The sequence below is a fragment of the Terrapene carolina genome, unplaced genomic scaffold (genome assembly GCF_002925995.2).
Source record: "Terrapene carolina triunguis isolate 2854851 unplaced genomic scaffold, T_m_triunguis-2.0 Scaffold58, whole genome shotgun sequence".
Taxonomy (NCBI): domain Eukaryota; kingdom Metazoa; phylum Chordata; order Testudines; family Emydidae; genus Terrapene; species Terrapene triunguis.
This window is the reverse complement of record NW_020664409.1, coordinates 4,574,824-4,582,889: the sequence shown is the minus strand read 5'-3', so window position 1 is coordinate 4,582,889 and position 8,066 is coordinate 4,574,824.

Here is an 8,066-nt window from a genome sequence, read left to right as displayed (position 1 = left end):
GGACTGTGGGGGAGGCACTGAAACAAATCATGGTCAACTTCAAATAGATTCAGTTGAGAAAAGGAAGAAAATTTGAAAGGGGGTTTGTTTCAGCTGTTTCAAACAAAAAAGGGTCAGTTATTTGCTCACTCTATTCCTTTAATCAATTTCAAATGCAAAACATGTTTTGCTAAAACTACTTTAGCTGCTGGATATTTTTATATAAAAGTTTTTAAAACAATTTAAAAGTGCAGTTTTTGTTGATTAACAATTTCCATCCAAATAGAGCTTGATACAAGTCACAAATAAATCATTCGGTGTTTAAGAATCTGAATTAATATGCTCTCTATATCCTCCTGGTTAGTAAAAAAGCATCAAATTTAGTGTAAATGCAAGTCATGATGTTAAGGGCTACCAGCCAACCAGGGGTGGGGGAAAAGGAAAAAAATCAACCTATCTTACATTAGTGTTTACTGCTTGGTGCTTCAAATAATCCATGTTGCTAAAAAGGGATTTTTGGAACAAGGGTGCAGCTCTGAATATAGAAAAAACTTTTCTTAAATACTTAAATGAAATTCAGACATGCTTTAACATTGGCCAGAGACAGCACATCCCCCTTTACTAAATCCCCAAAACCTTCAGCATAAAAAGAGGTGGTGACTTTCTCTTGTTACAACTAAGATCACTAAAGGGGAAAGAGGGGAAAAATTCTCTCTTCCTTTGTGCAGTTGGCACTTAGTACACACTCTTTCCCCCCCAGTGTTTGTATGGGTCTTTCCCTCAGCAACAGGGAAGAGCAAGTTACTAAAGTGTGATTATAAAACCATATACATAGTCAAGGGGTCTTGGGCAGGAGTCGTACCTAAAACTCTTCGGTTCATTAAAAAACATTTCAGGTGGGTGTTGCCCTACACTAATTTGCTTTTTTATTTTTAAAAAGATTCTAACTTGGTTCTTGATGCTGCAATAATGCAGTTGCAAAATTCAGGCCTTAGACTTTCACGGAGTGGTCAGTAGGGTGTGGGATCATCACAGATGGAATGCTTCCAACTCCCAAGGAGAGAGAGTTCTCCTGGTGCCCTGATCATTGTTCTGGGAGAGAGGCTCTTTTAGGCATAGATCTCTAACCAACCTACTGAAGCCTGAGACATTCCAGCTGGAGTCACGGAACAGAAAGACAACAGTAAAGAGTCTTTACCATTGCTTGCCTCTCATGGCTTGCTTACACCTTCATAACAAATAAATCCTTTATGTTTAAATTGAGTCCAGCAGCACTTCGAAGTATCTCAAGGGCAAAGTACTCCATGGAATGGGTGTAGACCTCCTTCTGTAAAAGGTCCATTGGGATGCACCTATTTAGAGCAATTCCTCTGAAATGGAGTTTTCAGTGAAAAGAAGACTGATTCAGCATTATAGTCTAATATTAAAAACAGTTAACTGCACAGCTCAGGGATGGCATAGAATAAATTTCTACATCTTTGGACTGCAGATTATATTTGGATTTTTTTTTTTAATTGAAAGTGTGTTCTGTGGTGACAAGGAATCAACAACTGGTAGACTGGGAAGAGGGGCTTGTTTAATCAGAAATGCCCACTAATGCAGACTGCTTTCAGGTTTGCAGGAGAATGTTCTTTAACTCACTACTTAACCAAATGCAAACAAAATGCCTTACTAGGTCAGGCAGGTCCCAAAGGGTGCTGTGAGGAGCAATACAAACAAACAGTTTTGAGCTTCTCTTGTTAACAATAGCAATTTTATGTAAACATTGTAATAAACACTGAATGAATCTTCACATGCTTTTGGGATTCCATTCCAACACCACGGTTTAAAAGGTCGGCCAAAAAAATAATTTGCAATCTTAGCCACATCTAGTAAGAGGGAGCAGAACTATTTCTTTTCACTAAGTGTATTATTCATGCTCTGGCAGGCTCATTAGTTGATCTTTCTTCAGGCAGGATTGGGCCTAGTTCTGCCAGAAAACAAGTTGATTCAGCTCCATGCACCTTTCCCCACCATCTGGTTATGAGAGGTTAGTTTATTTTAGAACTGGACTGAAAATTTCAACCCGGGGATTTCATTCAGTCCATTGGTGAGGTATATTAGGGTTACCATATTTCAACAATCAAAAAAGAGGATGGTGGAAGCCCTGCCCCTCCTGCTTCCTGCCCTCTGACTGCCCCCCTCAGAACCTCCAAACCCCCCCTGCTCCTTGTCCCCTGGCTGCCCCCTCCTGGGACCCCTGCCCCTAACTGCCCCCCAGGACCCCACCCCTACCTAAGCCTCCCTGTTCCCTAAGCTCTGTGTTATGGAGCTATTAGTTAGTGATTCCACAGTTAAAGTGTTGAGCTTTTCATTTCAACTGTTTTTTCACACATGAATGAGTGAGTTTTGTCATACTGAGTCTTGATACCTATTAAATGATTTATATATATATATATAGAGAGAGAGAGAGAGAGAACATGCAATTAGTTACTGTGACAAGTGTGTGTTCACTTTATAAAGTTTCACTGCTACTGCACCTCAGCTCTCTGGGTTAGTTACACAACTCTGCACACCCAAAGGTGACCTGTGTCCTACACTGGAAGGCTAATGTCAAATATTTGGTAATTAATCGTACCTCAAAGGAGTTATGTCCCGAGTCAGCCACTGGAGCTGATCATCTCTTTCCTGAGCTACTTGTCAGTGCCCTGTGTCACTGGCAGAGCTCAGCACTGAGCCAGGGAAGAAGACTGGAAGATAAAGGGGAGAGTTGAGATGAGAAGCACGTATGGCGACACGGGGGAGGATGAGTGGCAAGCAGGCTTGTCAGAGGCTGAGGGAGTTGAGCAGGGATGGGGTGAGAGAGCTGAGGGAAATCCCTGCTAATGGCTGGGCAGTTTGAGACTAGGGCTGTTTGGGGGCTTCACATAGGACAATGTGGTGAAGGCAGAAGGGCTGCATCAGAGAGCAGGGGGAGATTACCATTAGGGAGGCAAGGGACCATCTTTGCCCTGTCACACACAGCCATTCTTTCCCATTTCGGTTCACCCCTGCTGGAAATGCACTCTAGCCCAGCTGCACACATCCCTGGTGGGGTGTGTGTGTGTAAACACCCACAGGCATAGCTGGTGAGTCTATGGGTGCTCTGGGGCTCAAGCGCCCGTGGGAAAAAAATAGCGGGTGCTCAGCACCCACCAGTCCTAGCTTGCTGGCGGGGTGCTCAGGGGAGGGAAGAGAACAGCATGCTGCGGGAGGGGGCCTTGCAGAAGGGGGGCGGAGCAGGGATGGGAGGAGGCAAAGCGAAGGTGGGGCCTTGGGGGCAGAGCAGGGGTGGCACATGCACCAGGAAAAATAAAGGTCAGTGCCTGTGCCCACAGGTGTGCGTCATCAAATTGGGATATTCAGCCACTGAACTACATGTAGATTGGTGCATGGGCTGGAGGAACTAAGCTGGGGGGTAGCACTGTTATTTTTGGAGTAAGCATGGGGTGGAAGGGCCAGTAGCTGGATGGCTACCAGCTCTGTTTGGCTGGCTTGTGCCTCAGGTAGGGCTCCGGGCTGTGGTTTGCCAGCTGAGGCTATTTTGCAGAGGCAGGGTGACGAAGACACCATCTGCTCTATGTTACTGTGTAACATACAGGCCTGGGCTGTGCTAGGCAATGTACTCCTGTCCTGCCTAGTTGAAGTACATGGACAGTTGAAAGCAATTTGGAATCCTTTGAAATGAATAGTGCTAAATACATCTAAGAATGTGTGTGGGAATAGTAGCTTGTAGGAGGTCTAAATTTGGCCCTTAGCCCACGGGGGCAAATAAAGGATTTGCTTTGCTATCACATTTTCTGTTGCTCCCTGTCACTGTACAAGAGACACGAAGTCATTTGAGCATAGTAATTTAAACTACCCACCCCACCCCTTGGAAGCTTGAAACTAAAGTGTCAGGCGCATTATTTCGCCTCCCTTGGCCAGGCATGAGTCTGGTGACTGCATGAGTGTGAGTGTAAGACTGCGGGAATGGGTTTTACAAGGAAAGAGCATTGAAGCATCCATTTTGGAGGGGGACCTCCTCCTCCCCCCTGGAAAACAACTCCATGGATCGGCCAAGCAAGTCGCACCACCTTGATGTGGTCCGGTTGTACCCAAAAGCAGTCGTTCTTCCTCCAAAAACAACAAGGAGTCTGGTGGCACCTTAAAGACTAACAGATTTATTTGGGCATAAGCTTTGATACTTGTTCTTCCTCCAGAGGCTTAAAAAGATGCCCTGGCGCTAGCTGAGCCCATGTTGCCTGTTGTCGTTCTTACACTGGCAGCATCCGAATGTGTCACTGTGGCACTTGAACAAAGACTCCAGCTGATAAAGACAATGCTAGCCAGCAGAGGACGACACTAACGGGGGGCAATTCTCAGCCAAGGTTTTTCTGTGATCTCTGTTGTGTGGTGTAGAGTCAGTAACTTTGAGCTCGCTCAGTAAATTAAACAGTGACCCAAGAGCACATTTGTGAATTGGACACAAATACCTTGTCATATATATATAACTGAGCGAGATGGTTGTAGGTACAAGGGGCTAGATCCACAAAGGGAATTAGGTGTTGCGCCATCTAACTCCTAGGATCCCTGCTACCTAGTGGACGTCACAGCCCTGACTGAGGTGTCAAGGCTCCTCCTGCATGGCATGGGGAGAGTTGCCCAAGGTGCCTAAGAAGTGGTTCCCAGCAGCCAATAAGATGAGCACAGAGCTGTCTGAGCTAGCCACGAGTGAAATGCAGAGGAAAGGAGTTGGGGTTATATCCCCAAGTGTCCCACTGCGGTTTATGTGGGCCTTGGGCACATGATTGACAGGCCAGAGGGAGGCACCTATTACCGTTCAGGATTCTTAGCTGTGAAATGTCTCCTGGAGTTAGGTGCCTAAACCCGGTCAGCCCTTGCTTGAAAGAGAGAGCGAGCGACCCCCTTCCCCGCCACCATTATCACCCAGTCAGGGCACTCAGTGGGAAAAAAACCTGCTTTCAAGCCCCTGCTGTGTCCCATTTGGAGCTGGAACTTAAACCCAGCTCTTGCCCACGGCAGGTGAGTGCCCTAATCACCAGGCTCTACGATATTCTGGGGTGAGTCTCTCTCAGATGCTCCCTTTACATCTGCCAGGCAACTCTGGTAACACTTGGCTTTTACACAGTGCATGGAATGACATGCGCACGACAGGCAGCTAGCTCAGTTCCACATTTGCTTCACCTCACCTAAAAGCCAAGTGGTCAACTCTGAACATGGGTCCTAGATTGAGCCTTGCAGACAAGATAGGTGGAGGAATGCCTAGTCTAAGACTCCCATCAGGGCTTTGTGTTACCTGTCAGCTCTGTGTTCTTGGGGAACCAGGGCGCAGTACCCAGCCTGTCTGACTCATGAAAGACCTGACCCCAAAGCCTCTGCTTAAACCAAAACTGATAAGAAAGACTGAGGCTAGGTCTACACTACAGCGGGGGGTCGACCTAAGATACGCAACTTCAGCTACGTGAGTACCGTAGCTGAAGTTGCGTATTTTAGGTCGACTTACCTGGCTGTGAGGACGGGGGAAAGTCGACCGCTGCCGCCCTGCCGTCGACTCCGCTGCCGCCTCTTGCCGCAGTGGATTTCCGGAGTCGACGGCAGAGCGATCAGGGATCGATTTTATCGTGTCTTCACTAGACGCAATAAGTCGATCCCAGAACATCGATTGCCTGCCGCCAGATCCTCCGGTAAGTATAGACGTACCAAAAAGCAATGAAAAGGCAATGGGAGACACACCTAAACCCTCCACACAAGGGTGACAGGATTAAGGAAACTTGCCAAGCCTCATTTGCATCGAAGATGGGACAGGGAGGTATCTCTATTAGCATACAGACTGGAGAACAGAGATTCCAAGGCAAGAACCCCACGAAACTCTGGGACCAGAAAAGCAGGGAAGCACTGCATGATGGGGGAATCTCTGCTTCAGCTGTTACTGAACCCACATCTGCACACACCCAGCTCAGTAGTTATCAGACCAATTCCAGTAATAAATCCTTTATTGGTATCCAAAATAGTGAAGCTCCCTAATTGCATTGTGAGCTCCACCCAAATGTAAGGGGACTGTTGCCCCCTTACTAACATTCAGTGGGGGTGTTTTGGTTGGTTAGCTCCCAGCACTAAAAGGGGAAGGGTCGATGGGAAATCAGGAGCCTGAGACTGACAGTCCCCGGGAACAATGGGGAGAGGCCAATGCTCCAGATCAGCCTGATTGACAGGGCGGGCAGGCTAATCAGGGAGTCAGGAGGCCAGGGGGATCCAGTCCTCCGTGTGAACTGGAATGGCCTGAGTCAGACAGAGTGGGGCCGAGCTAAGGAGAGAGCAGTGGCCCGAGCTAAGTTGCTGGAAGCAGAGCTGCAGCCCCAGAGCCAGAGCACAGCCCAGAGAGAGCAGACCTGCCCTGGGAGCAGAGCTGCAGCAACCAGAGCCAGAGAGGCCAGAGAAGCAGCCCAAGGAGCTGAAGGCAGAGCAGCAGCAGCCGGGCTGAGGCAGAGTGGAGCAGGAGCTGGAGCTGGGGCTGGAGCAGTCCGGAGCTGGGTGCAGAGAGCAGCTGGGGAGAGCGAGGGGGACCCTGGGCAGCGGGCCCAGCGCAGGGAGACGCCTCAGCCAAGAGGCTCTGCAGGCCAGACTTGGAGGGGGATCGTAACCCTGTCAGGGCGGGGACGACGCTGGGAAGAAGGGTCCTGCCACCTAGAGCCTGAGAGCGTGTGGCCACCGCCAGAGCAAGTGTCCAACCCGCAGCGTCTCTGCAGCACAACCAGGGCCTGAGAAGGAGCCTGGGACCTACAAGGAACAGACTGTGAAGTGCCCTGATGTTCCAGAGACACTGTTTGTAATGTTCCCTGCCACAGAGCGGGGTGACGTGTTTTCCTTTAACTTTTCCCATTTTTCCTTATTCTTTTTTTAAATTAATTGTTAATTAAACAATTTGTATTTGCTTTAAATTGTATGAAATGATCAGTGGGTCAGGGAGGTGCCCAGTGCAAAGAGAGTACCCCGGAGTGGGAACACCCAAACCCTGTCCTGGGTGACCACAGCAGGGTTGGGGGTCGAGACCCCCAGGAATCCTGGGCCCAGCCTTGTCGGGGTTTACGAGGACTCTGCCGGACAGGAGAGTGGAAGGGGAGTCCTCAAGGGCAGGGAGGCCTCTGGGTAAAGGAAGTGGGAGCGAGTACTCAGATCCTTTCACTAGCCCACTTCACCAGGGTAGTGCAGAAGCCAGGAAAGTTCCCCACAATAGCGGGACCATTCCCCCGCTTACACAAAGGAACACTACCCAACTCCCATTGTCTAGCCTGAACAAAACAACTTTGGTATAGTCCCTTGTTTACACATAAAGAAATTTAGTGTTCTCCCTTGAACCATTGTTGTTGCTCTACAAAAACCCCGACCCATGCTCAAGTGTTCTGATGCCTGGATCCAAACTCTGCATCAGTTCCATTGGGATGTCAGCTTCTCCTGACTGATCGTGCTGGGGGCTCTGCCTGTCTTCAGCACTCCAGACCCTCAGCTACCACCATCACCTGGGACGCCCGATCGATTCAAGCTTCACGGAGTGGTGAGGACACAGCTCTCTCTATCGCTATCACTCTATGTGTAGCCTTCTGACCCTGACTTGTGTGCGCAGTTTTAGTTTTCTAAACCTGACTTTTATAATCAAGTTTGTTAGATTTAATATTATAACTGTTTTGTTTGTTTGGCTTCCCTATGGTTATTACCTGGCAATAAATAACGTTAATAATTAAGCTGGTTGCTTTTCTCTCTCTCTCCCCCCCTCATGGTTTTTTTTTTTTTTAATTTCTTCATTCGCTCTGCAGCAACGCTCCTTGTATCGCAGCTAAAAGATCGCTGCAGCACCCAAAAATCCTGTGGGGTTTGCTCATCAAGTGGGTAACTACCAAAACAATTGTAACGTGAAAGTGGGGACAGGGATGTGCTGAACCTGGGACATATAAGGGTGGCAGCTTGGAAGTGCTGTTTGACCCAGTCTGCTGAGTCCAAGGACATATAAGGGGTCAGTTTGGAAGTGCTGATTGACCCGGTCCTCTCAGACATGCTCTCTTAATGTGTAT